Raw genomic sequence first — 24,412 nt, 5'->3', positions numbered from 1 at the left:
ACATCTTAAGTCAAATCGAACGGGCAAAGAAGACATGTCACTGCCGAGCCACCAAGTTGGGCCACATTGTGGAATGCTCACTCTGTGAGGCAACGTTTCACCTCAAGTGTGTAAAACTTAGACGCACACCTCGACAATAGATTTGCACTGCATGTCAACATAATGGGCAGACTGCTGATGAGTAAGGACAAGGCCAGAGGAGCTAGTGCTGCTGCTTTTCACATTCCCTCTTTGAAGTGTACCGGGTCTGTTCGCTTTACTGAAGTCGTGTCCTCCACAACAGCTGAAAGCGTTGCCATTCAGGCAGCTCTCACGAAGCTAGGGTCTTGTACGGCTCAACCTGTTGTTATCCTGTCGGAATAAAAATCTGCCCTTCAAAGGTTAGAGTGTGGGTTCCCTACTGATGCTTTGTGTCTTAGCGGTCTACGTTTGTTGCATAATCTGAGCAGCAGAGGCTTCTCTATACGCTTCCAATGTCCAATGGGTGGCCTCGCATACAGGTCGCGCTCGCGCCAGATTTTGTAATTTAGTTACTGTAGGTGCCGCTACGGTGGAGCAATTGTAGGCAGAAACCTCAAGGCTAACCCTGTAGCTTACAGCATCTCAACTTAAGCACAAGCTTTTTTTTTTTTGCTGAACACTCCAAGTGTTATATTTTATCACATTCGAAAGGCAGATAAACACTGCTTGTTTGACAAAATATGTTCACTTCAAGGACTAATGTCGGATGCATTTGTCGGATGTGCAAACTCAAATATAATAGATTTTAAATACAGTACGCCTTCACGTCCCAAGCAGGGAACATATAAAAAAAAACTGATACAGAAGCAAACAGCAAGTAAAAATTTGAACACCTGCTCTGAGGACAGAGTAACTATACAAGCAGAAAACAAAAAGCCCAATTCTCAACATGTGAGAAAAAGCAACAGGAAATACTTAAAAACTGAGTCAAACAATATGCAGTAATTGACTGGAGAGAGTGCAAGAAAATAGAATAAACAAATGTGAAAAGATCAATGTGGGCAACATCAACAACATGAATTATTGTGTACACACAGTGCAGACACATTGGATGTAGTAGAAAAGATAAATACATGCAATGAAAAGCATGGTCACACACACATGAGCACTTGCTGTTCTATCACAGTGTGTGTACACGTTGTGCAGACACACTGGAAGTAGTCGAAAGCGTAAGTACACACTATAAAACTATATGCAATGATTGTCAGCATGGTCACACACACATGAGCATTTGCTGTTCCATCACAGCATGTCTGTATTCATGTTTCCTCTCAGCACCGCACTTTCGTGGAAGAGAGTTATGAAGCACTTCTGCGCTGAGAATTCTTAATGATAGGGGTTTGCAGATTAACTAAAGCAGAGCACACCACCACCACTTTATCTATGGTTGCGAGGTTCTTGTCGCCAGTCCTCTTCACGAAGTTCAAAGGCAGCACAGTCTGGAAAATTCTGAAAACTTTCAATCTTTGTATGGCCCTTTCAACATGGATGCGCACGCTAGAGACTTTCCTAGACGTTGTGACCTCAGCACCAGGTAGCTGGGCACGATTCTTAGTCAGTGATGGCATGAGAAGTGTTGCACCTCGTGCAGCAAACATCTCACCGCATCTAAATCCTCGGTCAACAAGAAAAACATCCCCTTCCTTGACCTTGTCTACGAGACCACTGCGTAGAGTAATCTCCTTGTCAGGCGTCCTGCCTCCCCATGCTTTTGATACGAAAGTTATTGCTCCTGAAGGTGATATTACAACTAGTATTTTTACTATATTATGGTGTTTGTAATGAGAATATGTCTGACTCCTTGCTGTCATTAATATCGGCCTTTGTATGAATACTTCGGTACAATCAATGATGCCAGTTACACAATAAAAAAAGGGTCCTGAAACGCCGCTGGCCGATTAGCTTGAGTGTCTCTCGGGAAGGCCAGATTATCAACTTTGTCATGTTTGCAGCAAGAACATCAAGCCATGCATGAAAAATTGAACTGACAGTGCCATTTCAGATGCCAAATCGGCATGACAAATCTTGGGTAAGGAGACCCAAACGAAGTCTCATGAGTACCATGATGAGTTGTGTTTCTGCATCAAGCCATGTGGCACATGACGGCTTCCATGCTGACAGCACAAACTGCAGGAAAGCAGTGAACATGGCTGTGGATATAAACCCTGTGTAAAACTACTGTTTTGGCTGACTGCATTACCACTTCTTTGGTTATAATAGCATGGTTTGTATGCTTGTTTTCAAGTTCAGCAGCCTTTTGCTTAGCTGCTGAACACTTCCTCCAGAGAGGCCAAACGCTGCTTAAGCTGTCATTCTCTTCAATAAGATGGGATATATTCTGCATGCTGAGATCAGTTTCTGTTTCCATGTGGCAATTCTCTACCACGGAAACAGTTGCAGTCGCAGATAGTGCAGTATCATCCGCGTCTTGTCCTGCGCCAGTCGTGTTGAGCCCACAGTCAAGCACACTTGGCCCAGGATTACATGCAGCAGGTCTGGATGCTTCCTTCAATCCATCCTTTCGAGCAGCGCGTTGGAACCTAGAAATTTTCTGGGCCACATTTCCCGAGGCACGATAAGGAAATATGGAGGGGACATAGTCGGGATGTGTGGGGTCAGATGATGGTTTACCTAAAGAAAGAAAAGAATGTTTGAAAATTAGTAGCCACATGTGCACTCCCAAATGCAAAAAAAAAACAAAAAAAACTGGCTGAAATGCACCAAAGCAATATTGCCCAGGATTTCTCTAGGAAAAGGAAGAAACACTAAGGGTTCCTTGGTATGATTACATACTTTACGTTCGGCATTTGTAAGTAAGAAACTGCACACAAAATGCTGAATCAAGCGAGTTGGAAGCATTTCACTCTTTTTACCAGCACTTGCAGGCGATCGAATGAATTTCTCCAGCCGCTGAGAATAGTAGAACAAAAAGTGCATCGAATGATACTCCAGCGTTTTTGGATTTCGTCCCTGTAGAAAATTTGATGCAGCGAACGGGATCGAACACACGACCAGAAGGTTAGCAACAGACGCCTGAGCAATCGCGCCAGATATGCGATAAAAGAACACCAACCGAATTAGGCATTACAACAATAAGATGCTTGGGCCCGCATCGCAGCAAAAACTGCCGCTCATAAACTAAGCATCAACTAAGCGCTCGATTACTAAGCTGGGATACCTGGGTTCGATCCCGGCCAAAGCGGCACAGTTTTGATTGACGCGACACGCGTCTAGAAAGCGACCGTGTGCTGTGCAAATTCAGTACACATTCAAAACCCTCAGATGATCTAAATTATTCTGGAGCCCTCAACTACGCCGTTTATCATAGGCTAAGTTACTTCGGGACTTTAAATGCCCGTAAATCACACACACTCGCATTGCTGCATAATCGAAACTGCACTGCAAGCGTCACAAGCTGGCTAATTGCCCTGCAAATGGCTAAACGACGCCTTGCACGCACAACTAACCGCAAAACAGTGTTTCCTTACTTCACAGTGCAATTTTTACTGCTAGAGATGCAGCCGCTGATTAGGCGAATGCGGTCGCGACGATTGCCAACCCGCAACGTTCAATACAGTCAACGTTCAATCTCGAAGCGCACATAAGACGTGCAGGAATTAGCTGCGGCACAAGCAGACATCATAAATATGTTCTCACCTTGAACGAAATGAGCAGAACAAACATGGGAGCTTTTCGCAGGCATCCATCGGTCCCGCCGAACTGCTGCTATCCAAGCGTTTCTACGCTCGGCGTCTGCCGGAAACCTGAAAATGCGCACCTGCGACAGGAGGTTGGTTTCAGGTCGCAAGCTGCAACCTGGCACACAACAGCACGGTCCACGTCGTGATGGGGTCACGGAAGATGTTTTTCCACCCGAAAACATATCGCAACAGGGCGACCGCGCCGTACTTTGGCCGTGCTACAAACACAAAAGAAAAACTCGCCTCGACCCTGTGGCTCGCTCGCTCGCTTCGCGGGGAGACCGGAAGTTTCCTGGGTGTCCATCCGGTTTGCGGCGCTGTGGCGCCCCCTGGCGGTATGAGCCCGTGAAAAGGCGTATACATAGCGCTTCGTGATTGCAAGGCATACGTGACCGCTTGTTACTTAACCTGGAAAAATGGTGTTTGCTTTCGTTTCTTTAAAAGAATCTGCTTGGGTCGGTGAAGTGGCTGGCGATATGCACAACACCATTAATGTGGTGTGTCTCGAAAATCCCACTCAGACTTGACGCTGTACAAATTTTTTTGTCTTGGTGGAACTCACCTGTCACCTGATGTGTAAGGTCGCGTGCGACGTGCCGCCACACGGCTATGTGTCATGCCTGCGCGCAGTCACGCCTGCCTGAATTTGTCGACACTCATTCAATGCTAGGTTTCCCAGAAATAGCTCTAGCTATGCAACAAGTACCTTTTCAAATAAATTTTACCTTTAAAAGTTTTGGAAACATCTAGTTTCGTCCCTCTGAGGCTATGACAACTGGCAGCACGTTGTGCCGCTGTCAGTAGATAGATAACAAGCCAGAGAAAGTGAATGTCGGAAGTGACAGATATTGAAGTTGGGAGGTGAGTCAGAAAGAAATAAGGCATTGTAGTTGCGCGGTTTGCTTTTTAACTTTTGTCGCAGGTGCGGAGGTGGTCGATTATAGATAGCGGTCGTGGGGGAGCGTCGATTGAATGGTTCCGTCCGCGTTGAAACCGCAATTTTGGTCTCTTTGTTTTCAGAGGCATGTTTTTGCATTTTGTCGTTCTGTTCAGGTAGCACCATTTGACTTCGCTCCGCCGGTAAGAAATTATTTCAGCACCTTACAATGATTTCTCAACATTCAGTCCACAATAGTAGCTCAGCATTCCGTGAGCTTTGTGATGTAGGCATTATTTGAACGGGATGGTTTAAATTTTAAACTGAACCGAGTAATTTTATCCAACGAGTTGTTTTCATAGCACTGTCATAAAGAATAAAGTTTATTGCTGCCATTACTCAAGCCATCACGGAGCCGCCGCGGTAGCTGAGTAGTTGTGGTGCTCGGCAGCTGGCCCGAGAAACGAGGCTGCGATCCCGGATGCATTGGTCGCATTTCGATAGACACGAAATTCTTGAGGCCTGTGTACTGTGCAATGTCAGTGCACGTGAAAGAATCACAGATATTCCAAAATATTCGGAGCTATCCACTACGACGTCCCTCATAGCCTGAGTCACTTTGGGACGTTAACCCCCTAAAACCAAGCGAGGGTATCCCCCCCACAATAACGAGTGAATTAAAGTTATGGTCTGATGCATATTTCCTTTCGTGGTTCTGTTGTGGGAAAACTTTTTTAAGACTGTCGATATTTTGATCCATGAAGAGGGCTAAGTCGGGCTGGATGATGGATGTTGATGCCAACGACTGGACAGCGCCAACGGTACGGAAGAGAACACAGATACCAGCACATGTGTATGCGTTCGTTTCTCTCCCGTCTGTTAGAGCATTTCAGCCGTTACTAGCACCATGTATTTTTTGTTTGCCTACATTCAAAATGGTTCGAAAATATTCAGTTCGCAAGCAAAAATTTGATACTCGCGCATCCTAAGGTACTTGCTAAAGAACAACAGTCTCTCGCTTTTTTGTTCTTTGTAAGCCTCCTCTCTTAGTTTGCCCAACAGCCATTTTTATTTTCAGTCCATGCCTAGCCTCTCAGGCGCCAATACACCCTGTAAAGGCCGGTCGAGACCTCGTTTGGCCGAGGCATGTTTGGTAGTCCATGTTTTTGGTGCTGGCTGGCTCCCCTCTAGAGCAGATGGAGGAGGAGGAAAAACTTCATTGTACACGAGTGCCTCTTTCTGCGGCAGAAAGAATTTTGAGCCGTGAAGAAAATAGGTTGGGGGGCCCTGAAAGGACAATTAAATCGCGAAGAAAAATTCTGGAAAACCTGGAAGAGCTTCAAGCCATGAAGAAAGGTCACCGAGAGCGCCGCTGTGCTCCTATTGTCGTAAACCGGACCCCACTTCCAACATATGCGGGAGCGCCCGTTAGCTGGCGCCGATGTCTATCACGGACAGATATCGGCGCCTCGCCGAGGTTCGGCGGCGTCTCCTGCAGTGGGCATGCGTAGACCGGTTCTGTCGTATGTTAAGAGCGCCGACTTTAGGCGCGTGCACCAAAAAAAAACGGCCCTTGGAGCACACTTGCAGAATATCGAGAGTCCTCTACAGTTTCCCAACCGAAAACCATCTCTCCTCATGCTAACCCCTTCAGTCAGCAGAGCAGGAAGCGAGAACTTGGTTTGCAAACGTGGATTGCTGGTTCGAAGCAACCTTCCTGTAGTCGGCAATTCTATAAGTTGTCCATTCACTTCTGAGAAAATGAATGCTGCACGTCGGGAGTACCCTGTCGTTAGATCTTTGTGTTTTGTTGGCTTAGGATGCAGTGATGCGAGGCAGATGAGATCATGTGTCTTTGAAAAAGCGTTCTCCGCATTCAAAGTCCACGCGATCACGTTTCCCCGTTGAGGGGTATACGAGCACAGTGACATCACGAGTAAAAGAATAGTGACGGCATGCGTACTCAAAGCAATATGAAAATAAATGGCAATAAAGAATAAGATATCTGCCGATCTGCAGTAGTAAGCGAGTCTCATAATAAACTCCGCATCTCCAACCAAAAATCTTTAATTCTTAACCGAACTTTTCAAAGCCGAATGGGCTCTTTCATCAAGGGTGACTGAGGGCAGTAGCTAGCGTATCTAAGTATGGAGGGGAGGAAGGGGCCAAAGAACGAAAGCTATGATACGAAAGGCGTGGGAGAGGGGAAGGAAGTGGGGAGGGGGTTAATGCTGTTAGTCACGTTGTCGCACTGTGGGGAGGCTGTCAATGGCACCTTTTTTTCGCTGAAGTTCCTGGGCATACACTGGGAGCGGGTTTCCTTTTGTGCGGTTGATGTTGTTCGGGGTGTTTGGATGTGGCAGGATTCCAGAAGGAGCCTTTTGTTGTAATTTGTTTCGGTTACTAGGATGCTGGTTTCTTCGAAGTTGATTCTCTGGTCTGAGTCCTCGGAATGTTCGACTACAGGATTGCAATCTCTTCCGAAGTTGCGGACAGTGTTTTTATTTTGCCAAATTCTTTCTTTGCGGTTTTTGGTTTCGGCACTGTAGCTTGCGTCGCAGTCGGCGCAACGAATTTTGTAGACAATGGCTTGGGCTCCTTCTCTCCGTGGCCGGTCTTTATGGACAGGTAGGCAAAGCGCAACAGCGTTTGTGGGCTAGTGCGCAACCTGGAGACTCCCCCTTTTAGGGAATCGGGTGATGGTTTCCCTGACACCTCCGACATCATGTAGAATGACGTATTTTGGTGGCGGCGTTGGCCTTTGTGCGTTGATTTGTTTGGTGCATGTTGTCGTGATTTATACGTCGAATGGTTTTTTGAATAAAGTTTCTTGGGTAGCCGTTCATGGTGTGTTCTTTGAATATCGTGCGTTGTTCTTTTTTCTGTCAAGTTCTGTGCTTGTTGTGCAGTTAAGACGGAGATTTGCATTTTATTGTGTCTTCAAACTCAAACAGACAGGCAAATTTGTCAAAATGTTTAGTTTTTTTTAACCGAGTCTCATGATCTTTGTGCTCTCTTTAGCGGTGTTCTTTTGTCTTTGATATAGTGGCGTTGGAGACTCGATGCACCGTGCTGAACCCCTTTCGTCGCCAAATGACCTCTGGTGAAATAGACAGTTTGCTCCATCCGACTATTTTCTTGCCACACAAAGCGAAAACACGTGCTTTTTGAAGCTGTCACCATTTACGTGGCCGCAGAAGGGTCTCGCCCATTCACAATGGTCGGCTATATTTGGAACTATACACAGGCCATAACTACACAGTGCACTCACGTTGCATGACAGGGAACGAAGTAAAGGCTCTGAGGGAAAGCCCTTCAACGTGCCGTCTTTTTCAGTGAGTGAGCAGATGAGAACCACGGCCACTCGATGATGCGGTTCCATCGAGCGGCCGCATTGATACCAACCGCTGCCTCCACACGTTAGTAGAAAAACAGCGGGCTGACGGTGTCGCATTTTTATTGTGGCACTGAGGCTTCAATTTTGTCTTTCGAAGTGGTCTATTTGTAAGTCTGAAATTTACTTGACCTCAAATAAAATAATCGGAAATGTTTTACGGCCGCGAGTGAGTTTCGATCCTGGGGTGGCGAGAACACGACAGTTTTGCTGGTTACTGCATTAGACAACTGCAACATGTCCACAGCCGAAGATTCTGCGTCCTAAAATAGCAGTCTCTTGCGCTGGGTTTTGGATATCATCGTCTTCATCAACTGCATCCGTGCGCAGCGGAACCGAACACCGAAACAGCACTGAAAACCGAAGTGCTAGCACTCCTAATTGCATTTGGCGGAACCACGCTAAATCATCCGATATTTGTTTTTGTGGCACTCTTTACATGTGCCATGCGCTGTACTTTTAACAATGCTGGTGGAATTCGTTAGATTGGTGGAAGGCATTAAACTGATCGTCAGCTGAAACTCTGATGTCCTTTCTGGCAGATTTTTGTCAGCGTGTGGAGAGACCCTTTGCCAGGACTGGCACATTAGCGGTTCTGTTTTTTTTAATGACAACCTGCAGACAAAAGTGCATCCATGACCGTTCCGGGCCGTTTTCCCAGAGGCGCCGACTACGTCATGTTTCACACTGTAGGGGGCAGAAACACAGCGCATTCAATAAGCAGCCAGGGACTGCGCTCCACGATTCGCGGAAAAATAAAAGGAGGAAAAAAATAAAGGGAGGCAACGGCACAGCAGGGGACCCCTCCCCATTCTCCTTTTCTTCCTCCCCCTTACCATCTGCAACCGGGTGCCCGTGTACCTCTTGAAAAAGAATTTCACCCTACATAAGCACCTGCTCACATCCTTGACCCTTCGCGTTACCGCCTCTACCACTTCTTCACCGTTTGATGCTGCGAGCCGTGCGTCTTGTTCTCGTAACCTTTGTAGGAGGAACACTGCCAGAAATTGTGCCCGAAGGGTAGAGAGAAATTCAAGGAAGTTTTGGTTAAGACGATTCCCAATTCTTGCTTATTTATTTTAAAAACAAGCGACAACAGCAATGGCATATCGCTTTAAGCATGCGGCTCGAGAACGGTGTTTGATTAGTTCCTCAGTGCCGCCGTGTACCTACTGGTTTCCAATGGGCACAAGTTCTCTCGAAGCCTGGCGCTTAGTTTCTTTGAGCTGAAGCTCTCGGAAAATGGTCTTTCACCTAACCTTGTGTTGAAGAAAACACTTCATCTCATTGCGTTTGGTGCGAGGTTGCCATTGCACTGTTAAAACTCATCATCAGCAAAAGAAAACATTTCTTAGGAATGGATACCCAAGATTCTTCACTCGATGTATCATTCAAAACAGAAAAGGATGCAACGAAAACTCTATATGCTTATATGCTAAGGACATGCCGGTGGCAAAATCGCGTATGCAGCTCGTACGTAGAAGGTGTCAGCGAAACCTTGGAGAGTATTCTCTGAAAGGAAGGGATGCAAACTACACATAAGCCGGGCACCATTACCGGACGCCTCCTCTGCCCCTTCAAAGACAGTCTTCCCAGAGAAAATGCCTAAGGCGTGGTCATGATGCATTATATACCTTTCTTCGAGTCTTGGTGTAGTAGGCTGTGGAAACCAATTATGGGACATTTAAAAGTCGCCGGATAGTGTTAATCGTTCCCCGGAAACGGCTCCCTCTTCTTACTCCCGCGGTTTGTGTGGTTATAAAACCCCTGCAACTCCAAGGGTGCCACACCTTGAAGAAGTAGTAGTTTACCAATCACTTCAAAGGCAACGAACATGAGGAAAATATAAAAAGGAAACTAAAAATGTAGCCGGCCTGGCGATTGCTATCTAATCTCTCATGCACCGGAACTGCAACCGGCGGAAATAAAGCCAAATAGACAGGATAGCAAGAAGTACATATGAAAGTGAAAGAAAAAAAGTAATCAGAAACGGGGGTAGGTTTTCACGCCATATGCAAAAAAAATTAATATCTTCGCGCCACTCGTGCGACAGTGCTTATAAGCGCTGTTGCCCATATTCGCAAAACGGTAAATTCACTGCATATTCAGGGCCGAGCGCACCTAGCATCCCGTCGTTAATCACTCGCGCGAGAGGCACATTGCACAAGCGGGCTAGATGGAGCGCCCAGCCGCCGCGCTTGAAATAACTAGTAAGTTTTGAAACGTCGCGTCATCGGACAATAAATTCTATTCATTCCTCAGCAAATTTAAATCATAATCAAGAATATTTAAGTGGGGTTTGAATCTTGATTGCTGCTCTGGGTAACGGCCTAGTTACTAGCTTGCCGTACTGATGGCCCACTCTTCAGAATAGTTTCCAGCACGCCTTTATATGAAGTCTTCGTTAGCGGTTCATAGTTTACGTACACTGTTGACATAATTGCCGAAACTAGCATCGATTACAGCACTGATAAAGCTCTTATCGACGGCGAACAATCGAATCGTGGGAGGCACTGTACCAACCTAGAAAAAAATGTTGTGAACTGCCACACACTAATCATTACATTGGACAAATCACCTACTGTCGTTAAACACTGCATCAGGTTTGCTACCTCTTATAGTGCAGCACTCAGTCACTTCAACGTGTCCGTGCTGCACTTTCACCACATCGACAAAACTTTCGAAGAACTGTCTGCTATTGAGGCTAATAACTGGAGTGTTAAAATGTAGTCATTAATACAAGATTTTAAAATTTTCAATGCACAGTGCAAGAACCATATAAAAGTATCGGTAAGTGAGCTCTAAGTATGAGCGTCCGGGAATTACGCATTTCACTGCATGAAAAAAAGTACCTGGAAATTTCATTGCTTTGCAATGCTGATGCGCACGCAATTCCACTATCACATATGCCCGTGTCATGAGGTCACTGTATGCGCTCAAAAAAATGTACCTGTCAAGCAAAAGAGTCTCCTTATAATTTCCTCTATATACCTCATAGTAGGCACGCGCTTTCTTGTAGCAGCTCATGGTCCTAGCCTCACTCCGATGGGGGAGCTTTTGATAAAAGTGCGCATTCGTAGGTCACGGCTCAACCTCCAAGAGACATTAACCTACCAAAACAGGTGCACTGTAGCAGGGACACTATAGCAGGTCCACTGTAGCAGGGACACTGTAGCAGCGACACTGTAGCAGCGACGTGCGCCTTGCCAACACACCGAGAGAGGGCGCCACGTGTGTCTTGCCGTTGCGGTGGATTCATAATCAATAGAAAAATAGCGCAGGAAATCATTTACTTCACTCAAATGTAAAATACTTTATATTTCTTTAAATGTAGGACATTACGCTACCTGAAGATCCGAGAGATTGTCGATGTATTTTAAATTAGGGCTTTTGGGAGCGGTAAAGTGAAGTCAAGTGTGGTATTTTTCGGGACCTCACCATAGGCTGCGTGCTATCGTAGCTCTTGCGCATGGTAAACGCTATATGTAAGCTACTTTGATGAATCTCTACTGAAAGAAACTTTAAGAAGCATTCAAAATATTGGCGAGAGTGCTAATCTCTAACTTGTATGGGCGACTAGGTATTAGTTTTTTTTCATCGCCATTGAGTTACGCACGTTGTGCCGCCGACTGCCGCGAGATGGCGCAACCGCTTTTTGGAGGGGCATGGGCCAAAATCCTGGGGATGGGGTACTGCGTACGGTATTCTGAAGGCTGTGACAGTCAAAGCTTACACGGGGGGTATGTACCCGACGATCACTGTGAACGACAGGTACATGATCTTGATAGTGGCTGCAACATATTTATTCCGTGAGTCGGCAGGTATGGGTTGCGGAATAGAGGTGACGTCTTTCTTGACAGCTAGAAGAACTTGGCTGATGTAAGTGCCGGTCATTGGGTAGAGAACGGTATACACTGAAAGATGGATGCTTGTACGCAGATGGGATTTTGAGATGGCAATGATCGGGAAACGGTGCTTTGAAACAAACTGTCCGAAATCACACTGTCCAGGAAGGAGGCTGCAGGCATTGCATTGGAAAATAGTGGCCTTGTTACGGGTGCTTTGCACGCTGTGGAGTGTAGCTGGTCATTTGACTGCTACCGGTATTGTGTTAGTAGAGGTGAAATGAAATAAAGGATCGTAAGAATGGCCTTCACCATCGAGGAGTGTGGTGTAAGAAAAACGCGGACAGCCTCAACTAGCGAGCACAGTGCGGAACTTCTACTCTCGGAAGTTTGGCGATTAGATCCGTTCCTCGGGTGGTTCCAGGTTGCACACTGCGGCTGCTCTGGAGTGTCCACATGTGTGCTAGACACAGAAGGTGACTCAACGTTTTGGCGCGGTGGGAGAGGAGGCAACAAAACCACGTCCTCAATTCGCATGTGGCTCGCTTGATGTTTCTCTGGAGGCTGAGGACTTTCTTTCCCGGCGATGAATTTTTACTAAGACCACTTCGTCGGATTTCGTTTTGCTCAATTAAAACAGTTTTTGCTGAATTACAGTATGTATTGTTGGAGTTCTTGTGCTTGTAGATGATTTTCTTCTTTGGTAGGCAGCGCAGCGGAAAAACGTCACCTCATGCTACTTATCGCAGTTGGGAAAAGGTGGTTATCACTTTCACATTCATTTAGGCCATGGCTACCACCACAATGAGCGCAGCGCAAGGCAAGTCAGCAAGCGCTAGCTACAGCGCCAAAGCGCTGAAATAAGGTGCATTGCCGTGGTGTTTGAATGCACTCGTACACACTGTATTTTGTTCAGCCGAGAATAGCGTATTGCGGCGCGGATGCTGTCACAAATACAATGCGGATGTTTTTGAGTCTCCAAGGCTGCGGACGCATTTAATTCGAGCTGTCCCTACAGAGGAGAGTAGATATCTGATTCAGGAAGATCCACGGGGACTCCCTTAATGACACCCATAAATAGTTGCTGGGACGGGGCTTGTAGGCTTGAAATGCGGCTCCAGCTATGCTTGTTATTTGCTAGAGGCGTTCATTGGCGAGCGATGTACGGGTGTCAACATCCAGAAGGCTTCGCCGCTCGTTGGGACGAACCTTAATAACGACTTATGGAGCCCCAGGTTGCGATCCCTGACTCAATGTCAGCGGATTGAAGCGGACGATGCGGTACCCGGAATAAAGTGGCTTGATGACAACTGTAAGGCTGTGCATAGGTGCTTAAGCTACAATCGGAGCATCTGCACTCAAACGTGACCACTTTGAGATACGACGGCGCTTTCAGGGCACATGAATAAATCATCCAGACCATTCTGTGGACTTCGCAGTTGAGTCCATATAGATGATAGTAGAAGAATCCGAAGAGTCAGAAAAATCGTCCTGATTTGAAGGATGGGGCAGGTCACGGCTTGAGTTGTAAACTTCAGGGGTGCGTTGTCCATGAGGATCTGGAAATGCCAGTCCTGATGCAGATGAAGTAGCTGAGTGAATGAGCGGATGCAAGGCAGAAGTTTTGAGGCAACAGGTACGGCTTGCAAAACAGGTGTGGCCAGCTGAGTTAGGCCTTACGGAATGCCAAGAGAATATTCAGGTGTTGAGCCAGAGTGCGGCACCGGCATGAGGGGTGGGGGGATGGTGCAGTACAGGTTGTCTGATTATAACTTTTCAGAACCGATATGACATCCTCCACCTTGGAAAAAGAGGCTACGCTACTAACGCAGCAAGAGAAACAAATGCCGTACTTTAACCTCTAGTGGGATTCAACCTAGTGCCGGCACAACTTAGAAGCCGCGTTCACTGATTGCTTAGACTACTCGAACATCTCCAAAGCTTCCTTTTTGTTGTTCCATCAAAGATCAGGAACCACCCTTACCCTCCTCGTGCCTGACTTCATCATCATTATCAGCCTGACTACGCCCACAGCAGGGCACATGCCTCTTCAATGTTTCTGCAATTAATCCTCTCCTTGGCCAGCAGCGGCGACCATATCCCCGCAAATTTCTTAATCTCATCCGGCCACCTATCTTTCTGCCGCCCCCTGCTAGGCATGCCTTCTCTTGCAATCCAATCCGCCGCCCGTAAAGAACAGCGGTTATCTTGCATTCGCATTACATGCCCTGCCCAAGCCCATTTCTTCCTCTTGGCTTCGACTAGGATGTTAGTAACACGCATTTGTTCCTTCACCCACTCTGCCCGTTTCCGTTCTCTTAATGTTACACCTATCATTTTCATTTCCATAGCTCGTTGCGTTGTTGCTGCTTAACTAAAAATGAACCCTTGTGATTAGCCTTCACGTTTGTGCACCATATTCGAGTACCCGTAAAATACAGCTGTTGAGTACTTTTCTCCCGACGAATATTGGCAAACAGCGATTCATGATCTGGGAGAACCGCCATATGCTTTCCACCCCATTCTTATTATTCTTGTTACTTCCTTATTTTGATGCGGATCAGCGATCACTACCCGCCTTAAGTAGACATATTCGTGTACCACTTGTCACAACTCGTTACGAATTGAGAACTGCTGTCCCCTTGCGATACTATTAACATTATTTTGGTTTGCATGCATTTTAATTTTTGTACCCACCGCTTTGTTCTGCTTGTCTAACTCAGTGGTTATGCTTTGCACTTCATGACCTGAGTGACTTAGCAAGGCAATGTCATCAGCGAATCAGAGATTCTTGAGTTATTCTTCATTAACTCTTGCACCCAACCGTTCCCAGTTCATGCCTCGCAATACCTCCTGTAAACAGGCGCGGAATAGCATCGCCGAGATCGTGTCTCCTTGCCCGACGCCCTTCCTTATAGGAATGTCATTCCTGACTTTGTGGAGCACTATGATAGCTGTGTGGTTTTTATAGATATCTTCCAGTATTTTCGCATAAAGCTCTTATACACATAGATTCCGCAATGCTTGAATGATTGCTGAGGTTTCCACTTTCTCGTAATTAATGAGAGCTATATATAGGGGCTGGCTGCAATCTGCGCAGTTCCCTAATAGCTGATTGATAGTGTGAATATGGTCTATTGTGGGGATCCTATACGAAAACATGTCTGATCAATCGGTTGATTGAAGTCTAAGGTTGCTCTGAATCTACTAGCGATTACGTTAGTAAATTCAGCGTAAATAGTAAATAGGCAACGGACCGTGGCTGATCGCTGTGTAATTTTTCAAGTTCTTGACGTCTCCTTTCTTATTAATTAAGATGATGTTAGCGTTCCTTCAAGCTTCTCTTACGCTCGAGAGGCTAAGGCATTGCGTACACAGGGTAGCTAGTTTTTCTAGCACAATGTTGCCTTTGTCCTTCAACAGATATGCTGTTACCTGATCCTCACCAGCTGATTTCCCCTTTGCATTGTTCCTACAGCTTACGTGCTTACATTACCAGGCAGAATTCATCGATCATCACATACGGCCTCACGCCATCATCGCTTTCTTGCTGCGCCACACAAGTTTCGGAAGGCGTATACGTCAAGAAAGGGCAACCAGTCAGGTGGTTGAACATCCGCAGCAAGGCGGACGTTTCACCTAAGGTCTTCCTCAGTTTTGAAGACATGCTTTTTGATTTAAGAGCGCGCTTTTTTCGGCATTGCCCTGTCAGCGGTGTACAGCTTCAGAACACAGCTAAGACTTACGAACTAGAAGGCGAGTTAACTAATAGAAAGTTGATAACTTTTCAATCATGTCTGTTCGTCTCGTTACTTATTGAGAGGTTTGCAGCCCACAATAAATAATACCCATATCAGTTTTTGGAATTTCGAAAACGCCGCAGCGTATCGGATTTTTGATGTCCCACTATGCCACTTCACGGATTCACACGGTTGAAGTTGAGGAGAGGAAGAGGAAACTTGACACCACTCTAGGATCTGACAACTAATATAGCGTTGACGACGTAAAGTTTTATCATCATCATCATGCCTTAGGCACAGAGGCCCAACAAGGTTTGGCTGTTTAAATGAGTTACATCCCCTGGAAGGATTGCTTTGTCTGCAGGTTTTTTGAAAGTGCATGAATTTTGCTGCGATGTTTGAAACACTTATTTGGCTACAGCGCCTAGGGTAACTGTTTTTCGATAATCAGAAAAATCAGATGGACAATATTTAGGACGGGCTACGTGTCACTATATAATGAAGGGGACAAACAGTCGTAGTTAGAAACTTTACTATTCAATATTAGTTAACCTGTCTGGCAGTTAGCACATCTAAGAAGTATTCTAATGTGCTACGCCATGCACTGACAATGTCATGCGAAAAAAATACACTTCGAACTCAAAATGCCTATCTGTAAATATTGTAGAACCTCTGAGGTGAAACACCCGGTATACCTGCACTTTTAACGGGACAGTGACCTCGTTAAATGTTGTGGTTCTGCTTACTCACTGTTCATGCGGCTTTTACACGCACTAAACAGCCTTATTAACATGAAAAGTTCGCACATAATTGATTTTTGTTTATCACAAGCAAAAATGTTATAGTTTAAGGCGTTACCTGAGTGTCCTCTTTAAGAGCCTACTGAAGTCTGTCCCAAATGGATACAGAATTATGACACAACAGAAATAATTTCATTTGTTTAACAGTTTCTTGTTGCTCGCCAAAGTACCAATTCACTGACCACGGCACAAACGTCCCCTTGAAACGAAGGCACTTCCTAACGTGTTAGGTCCATTTTTAACGTGTAAAAAAGGTTTTTTTGTGGCTAGTTAATTCTAAATCCGCTGAACTCGCTTTAATACACTGTTGTCAGAAACACTACGCATGGCTACAGGTACATGTGTAGAGGAAGTGATGTCTGATCAGAATCTTTGTCGTCTGCCTTCTGGAGTGGCTGTACAGGGGTTCTGAGGAAAGGCGAAGAGTGATGAAATCGAATGTATCAGCACCAAATTATTTCACGGTTATATCCAGAAAACGCAGATGAGCTGTTTTAAACATAGCTTCCAGGAAGAGGTGGTTCTGAAAAATAAAGAAACCCTCAAACAAGTTGATGGGCAAAAAGTGCACGCCAGATTCTGCATACTCTATCAAGGGAGAGAAAAATTATCTACGCATAGGCCCGCTTGGACAGCGCTCCAGAAAAGTAACAAAAATTTCGTGAAGAGCACACAGCTCCTTCCTCGCACAATGCAACACTTGCAACAGTGTCGCAACGCAACTTTTCAACGAAGATGTAGCAAAGTTGTATCCGTGCAGATACGATGTGCTCCCAACACATCAGACCCTGCTTTTTTATCGTACTCTTTTTATCAAAAGAAATAGGCCTACGTGATTAGCTTGGGCGAAAATCCTAACTTTGCACTGTAGTAGCGAGAAGCCGCGATTAGCTGCGTTTTTGAAAGTATTGAGGTATTCGCAAGTTTCTTCGCCAATAAGGAGTGCCAGTGGAATTCAAACATGGCTGTCCCAGAGATGATTCCGCGGCCACGTTGCTTGGCGCAGTGCTGAGCATACGATTTCAGTGCTTCGTCGCGATGATTACTACTCTATTGCGCATCACCACCACAAAAAGGCCTTTAGTACGCATTGCTGATGCGATAGAAACTACCAGATACTGATATGGCTGTTCTGTTATGCCAAACATTTCACTATTGGCTGTGTGGGGCTTAAGATTGGACACAGATACGAAACGGCACTAATCGCGGCAGGGACACGTGGAACGAGAGCACACACAGAAGCCGAAAATTTTCAGGTGCTTGCATTCATTCTACTTTCGGAAGCCAGCCTTTCAAGATTTGCTTGTTTACGCACGCAGTAAGTGTTCACTCAATTCGTAGTCGCAACCCATACGCCCCCCGATACCGGCAGCCTAGACAAGCAAAACAGAAAGAATCGTGGCCTGGGTGCAACAATAAACAAAGCAGCAGTGATAGCCTGCGGTGCCCATTTCAGCCCCACCCATTTCTTTTGGAACCCGTATACCTAAGCGATCATGTTGACTGAGATAAATCGCATACAGTTAAGCCCTGACGGAAACATTTTTTTAGTAGCTAGCCGCAGCGGTGGCTAAGTGGTTTTTGCGATCGGCTGATGGCCCGAATGACGCGGTTTCGATCCCGTCCGCGGAGGTCGCATTTCAATGGTGGCGAAATCTAGAGGCCCGTGTACTGTGTGATGTCAGTGCTCGTTAAAGAACCCTACGTGGTTGAAATTTCCGGAGCCCTTGACTACGACATCCCCCATAGGATAAGTCGCTTTGGGAGGTTAAACCCCCTAAACCGTAAACCGATTTTTTTCAGCACCTGTCGCTTGCGAATACGAGCCGTAGCTCCTCGGCGCAACATATGCTACTGCCGTGTGCCGTTGTGTCTCGAAATAAAGTTCAGTATACAATAAAAAAAAGTAATTTCAGGCATTGCAGCCATTCAATCGCGCAAGGAGAATGGTTTTCATTGCCTACAATGTACCTGTAGGGCCAAGTGGTCACTGCAGAAAAATGTTGCTTTGAAGGGCGGTTACCAGCTAACGTCAGGTATGAGTACCGCTCACCCGTGGTGCACTAGACGAGATCTGTGCAGAAGAAATGTGTACTGAAAGCTGTCACGTGGTCACAGGATTTTCAGTTCTAACCTTTATTACGCGGCGAATTTAAACCCGCGCCGAAAATGTGTGGCATAATAAAAACGATAGGTGAAACGATAAGGGACCAGAAGCGGGCAGAGTGGCTGAGGGAACAAACGCGGGTTAATGGCACCTTAGTCGAAATCGACAAGATGAATTGGGCTTGGACAGGGCATATAATGCCAATGCAAGATAACCTCGGGGGCAGGCAGAAAATAAGGTGAGCGGATGAGATAAAGAAGTTTGCGGGGATAGGGCGGACGCAGCTGATACAGGACAGGATTAACTGAAGAGATGCGGGATAGGCCTTTGCCCTGCAGTAGGCATAGCCAGGCTGATAATGATGGTGATGGACAAAAGGGCATGATTTGGGGAGCACAGAAACAATAGGACAGCTACAGCGCTAGTGCTGTCGTTTGTGTGTTCATTCAACGTCCCGGTATTATCGAGCTGCTTTAAACCTTCATGAAGAGTAAGCGACCTGCCCATAATGAGAGTTTAGTTAATTAACTTCATTTTTCACTCCTTATTGAGCTTACAATCTAGAGTTAACGTACGCACGTATGTTCGGGCTTTGACCACACAGTTATAGCACTACGAAAGACGAAAAATGCGAATTTTTTTTCCGCACAAACTGTGTCTTTTACGCGTGCCGCATGGATGTTACATTAATCTTTTACCGTAAAGTGTGAAAGACGCCACTCACAACGCAACAATATGCTAAAAGCGCTGCGTGACAGTACTGTAGTTGATTGGTACACGAGGGACCAAGCTGGACGCCTACTGCCGGTATCAGGAGGCGGCCGCGTGGAGGCGGCAGCGTACGTGCAACTTGCGAATAGGGGCGAGCTATATAACACGGGTTAGACAGGCGATGCCTAAAAGGGGTTTGTTAATGGTTGTTAATTAGAGGCAGTGTTTACACGGAGTTCTTATTGGATGGCCGATCGGGGATCAATCAGGGCTGGCATGCTCTAATACCATGGGGTAGAAGGCCGGGGTTCTCGAAACAGCTGAAGCTAAAGGGTTTTTTTAGATTAAAAATCCACCGGCTTTTCGCCTCATCCACCTCTTCAAATGAATTTATCTTAGATAGCGGACATACATTAATTTTGAGCTAATTTGGTTTTGTCTCTCTCGCCGTAAATTCATATTGTTTTGCCACTGAGCGTATATTGAAGTGAGTACATCGAAAACACATCGCATTAAACATATTTTTCATTTTTTTTTGTTTTATATACCCATATCATCAAAGAAGTAAGCAGCAAAACAAGTTTGATTAAAGTCCATCTATGTTCACAAATTATTTGCCCTGAAATCTTATGAACCGCTTCGATCCGGTCCCAATTAGTTCGAACCGGAACGAAATTTCGCTCTGGAGCCGGACCCGGAACGTAACTCAAACATGACCCGAAACGGAAAAAAATTGGGTTAGACACTCTGGTCTTAATCATGTTTGGGAGATACATCATGTCCCAAACCATGTGTTTGCCGTCCTTTCATGCAGGACCATCTCGAAAATTGAGCTTTGCTTGGTCCATGGCCATGCACACTCATTTCCTTAGTGAGTCTGGCTGAGACTTCAATTTCTTCGCGCGAGACATCGTCGAAATGACAGAGGGTGGGCTAAAATTGATTTCCTACTACCAACATCATATTTTTATCAGATTAAAGGTCCGTGAATGTTTTAAAAGATGTACCTCTATAAAGTAAACAATTTCTCCTTAAAGGAGAATTCCAATAATTTTAGTCACGACTCGAACCTGCGTCCCTTCGGTTACGTCAAGGACCGCAGGATCATGAACGTTTGAGCGCAGTGGGGCCGTGCGGAGGACCAGGGGCTTGCGTGCCCCGAACTCCTGTTTGAAAAAAAAAAGTTCTAACCACTACTACTGCGTGTGAGACAGTGCACCCCGACGCCACGCAAGCACGCCTGTGCTGCTTGGGTATACGCGCAAATTTGAATGTGTGTGGCTTTTCACCTAATGTGGTATACTACGCCTGCATGCCAATGATTATGTATGTAATTATAAAGGTCCGAATTACGGATGTAGTAATTAAGCGAGAAGCGAAGTGCAAGTTGGCGCGTCGCATAGTGCCGCCGGCATGCGGCGGCCAGCGGAAAAGACTCGCGATCGTATGTACGCCGCTGCACAACAGCTTGCGAGCAGTACAACGTGGCCGTCGTCTTCGTTTCACTTCAGATGGCGGAACCTGCGCCCAGCTGGAACGCTCCTTTGTGTTTTCAGCGTTTTTCATTACGAGGTAGCCTTGGCAGTATAAATTACTGCGCGCATTCGTTTGATTTATTTCCCAGTGTGGATGCACACAGAGGACCGCAGGCCTCTATCAGCTCTGTGCTACACATCTCGGGCCCACTCGAATGCATTCGGCCCCGTACTTGTGCGACAATGTGAGGTGTCATGCGCGCCGTTCTACACCGAGCATGTCACTTCCGGTTTAGCTGACGTCACTTTCGGTTTCACTTTCAGCTTGGTTGCCATCACTTCCGCTCTGATGTGTCACGTTTTTGGCAGCATGCTAATGACTTACATACAGTCTACATGGCCGTGGGAACTTCCACAACGTCTCCAACACTCGTGGTGCATCACGGGAATCGGAAAGTCGCGTCGCGCGGTCGGTGACCAGGAAGTGTCGCCGCAATGTAGCGACCATTGGAAAAACCCCGCGATCTGGTGTGCGCCACATCCTCTTGATTTGGCGCGCAAGAGGCATAATGTTTAGGGTGCTTCCTTTAATATTTTGTTTCGAGCAACCCTATGAATATGCGCGTCGTCTCCGTTCAGTGTTTCGTCTCTGTATGTGGAGAGTCCCCTGAATGGACCCATTAACGCTATCGTGACGCGCCCTTAAGGCGGAGGTAAGTGCCCCCTAATTTTTACTCGTCAGTCTCTATGCTCTCATTTCAATTATCCTGTTCACGTTTCTCTTGATGTCCATAGTATATTTCTCGTGTGTGTGTAACTGGCTACAAAAAGCGAGGAAAGTAAAGCACGCGGGCTACTAGGCTGCTTCGTGCAGGTAGAAGAGTTCGAACAACCGACGTGGGCAACACAGGACAGGCACGCGCCTCAGCCATTTGAGTCAAAGCGACAACGATGGCTGTGGATAAAGCTGCATATATTTGCCTCCTCTATAATGCCATCCACTTGCCTGTTAGCGAGGCACATAAGCTATTTAGAGTTCGGCAACGTTTCATTTTCAGATGCTACACTACGGCACCAGCATTTGCGATCACCAGCATCTACGTATAAAGGCTAGAATGGAGATTGTGGCTTTGGTCTAGTTCAAGATTTGATTCCTCTTTTTATGAGGTGACGCAGCTAAGCACGGTGGGTAAGTGTTCAGGGCGTTCCAAAACGGACCCAGAGGACCCGGGCGTGATCCCGGCCATAGCAGCCGCGTTTCAATACAGGCTGAATGCAAAAGGCACCTGTGTGTTGTGCGATTTCAGTGCAAGTTAAAGAACCCCAGGCGCTCTACATTAATTCGCAGACCTCCACTACGGGGTTCCTTATAGCCCATGTGTCGCTTCGGAAGAGATTCAAATTCTAAGCGTGTAATGGTGAGTTCATATAGGTTGGCTTTATATGGATTGAAAGCAAGGTGTCTTTTAACGCGCTTTGTACTGTGACAAATTTATCGTTTCACACATAAAAACTTTGCAAAGTCTCACATACCCAAATTTTTAAATATCCAGAACATTCGTAGAGGGCTAAGAATTTAATGGATTAAAAAAAAAGCAAGCTTTGATTATGCATTTACGGACCAAAGTACATGTAGGATTACTGTCCTGCCTAAAACGCAAAAGGGTTAGCAAAGCTAAGCTTGGCAGATGACGCCGCAAAACGAAAATAGAAGAACATGCACAGAACAAAATCATTCCCCGCTGGTATAAGTTCCAAAAAGGCAGCTTGACATGGTTTAGAGTTGGAAATTATAGAAGAGGGTTAAGCTAATGTAAGCTGCTAGATTAGCGTCCCGAGCTAGCAAATGTGTCGTTTTATTGAGAATACGGCTGGATAAGCAAGAAATTTGTGTTGAAGTGCAATGCACGCAGCGACCCCCCTCGCGGATACCTCTAACTGCGGTTTCGCGTTCCATGTAGATTCTATCACAATGAGCCGAAATAAGAAGAGCTTAATCTAAGCGTTGTTCAGAATAAACTATCTTTTGCCTCGAACCTTGAGTGCTCCTACAGGGAGGCTATGGTCCTTGTAAAGCTCTCTTGCACAGCAGACTCAGGACCGCAAATTCTCAGTAGACTTCCCTCCGCGTTTGTCTTGTTCGACCGGTCGGCCAAGCAGTTTCGTTCGCGCTTTAGCCTTCATACGGACTGCTTCACAGGTGCAGGCTATCGCAGATCCAAAGGCTCCCGGCAGGCAGGGACTTATTATTTTTCAATCTTTTTAGTTTGCCCCAACCTAATATAACTCTTTTTCCCAGAGCCTTTTGTACATAAGTGGTGCTGGCGAGGGCTCATTAATTTTCGTTGTTTTAGGTCGCCTCAAACTACTGTTTGGCTTATTACCCAGCGTGCATACAACTGTGAAGGCAGAAGGCTTCGCCAATAGACTCATAACATCTTGCAATCGGAGTACGTGCAGTTTTGGGAGACAACACTCACCGTACCCTGAGAGTGTAAATTATCGCATGCAAGGCTTCTTGTTGCGCACAAGTTCTAGTACACACACACACAGTCTTTGCTAAATGTAATGTAACCAAGGGACGGTTTTGATTTCCTAGACTTGCCGCGAAGCACTATCGGCACCCGTTAGGATCTAAATAATTGCTGGTAAGGAGAAACCTTTTCTTCACCTTTCGAGGCCGTCTTCGGTTTTTAAGGGCACCGAAAGCAAGTCATTATTTTGCTAAGAATGAAACCGCTTTTCCTGGTTACTGTTGGCCATAGCGGTACGTTCCTCTCCGTAACATTTCTTGTGTCGTCGAAAACACGTGCCTATTTTTCTTCGACGGCCTCGGAAGGGCTCCAGTCTGCTTCGATCGTCATTGCGCCACGTTCTTCATTTGCCCTTCAATTGAAATAGACAATAATCAGGACCCGAATAGGCACGAACAGGAAACGCCTACAACGGCGCTGTATGGGTCAGCGCTACCATACACAAGAAATTCAAGAGCACCACTGACCACCTAAGGTAAGCACCCCCTCACTATCTTGGGGGACTTTTACCTGCGCACATACAGTCTGGGGGTACACGCGCACCAACAAGAGAAGAGCAGAATTTTGCAACACCCTTCAGATGCACGGCCTGTCTATACATAATGATCTGAGCACACCCACAAGAATCGGAAACAGTGTGAGCGCCCACACTAGCCCAGATCTTACTTTTGGCCATAATCTTCCAACACCAGTCTGGAGGAACTCCAATGAGGCCCTGGGCAGTGATCATTATATTATAACTATAGACCTTGATTTTGCCAAACAAACTTGAAAACTGCCGTGTCCGGGCAACTATATGGGATAATCTTCGAAAGCACAGAAAGGGGAAAACATCCAAATCACCTTTTAACCTGCACACATGGATGACAGAGCTGAACTAGGACGTCCAGGAATTTACGCCAACGTTATATTCCACCGCAAAGATCCCCGTTGAAGATAGTCGCTTAGCGAACCTTCTACAAGCAGAGAAGAGTATTCTCACTCGCTGGGAACCCAGAACCATAATTTGAAACTAAAACTAGCGTAACCACAACAACAAATAAAAGAGCACAGTGCCGCACTCAGTAAATGGTTTGGTTTATAGGGGTTTAACGTCCCAAAGCAACTCAGGCTATGAGAGACGCCGTAGTGAAGGGCTCCGGAAATTTCGACCACCTGGGGTTCTTTAACGTGCACTGACATCGCACAGTACACGGGCCTCTAGAAT

At 46.1% G+C, this 24,412-nt stretch overlaps 1 pseudogene; it reads right to left on the bottom strand.

The window, feature by feature from the left end:
* Window positions 1–1,319: 1,319 nt before the first annotated feature.
* Window positions 1,320–3,705, bottom strand: LOC144121549 (uncharacterized; annotated as a pseudogene).
* Window positions 3,706–24,412: the final 20,707 nt, after the last annotated feature.

Source organism: Amblyomma americanum, chromosome 1 (genome assembly GCF_052857255.1).
Source record: "Amblyomma americanum isolate KBUSLIRL-KWMA chromosome 1, ASM5285725v1, whole genome shotgun sequence".
Lineage (NCBI taxonomy): Eukaryota > Metazoa > Arthropoda > Arachnida > Ixodida > Ixodidae > Amblyomma > Amblyomma americanum.
This window is presented reverse-complemented; position numbering and strand designations above follow the sequence as displayed.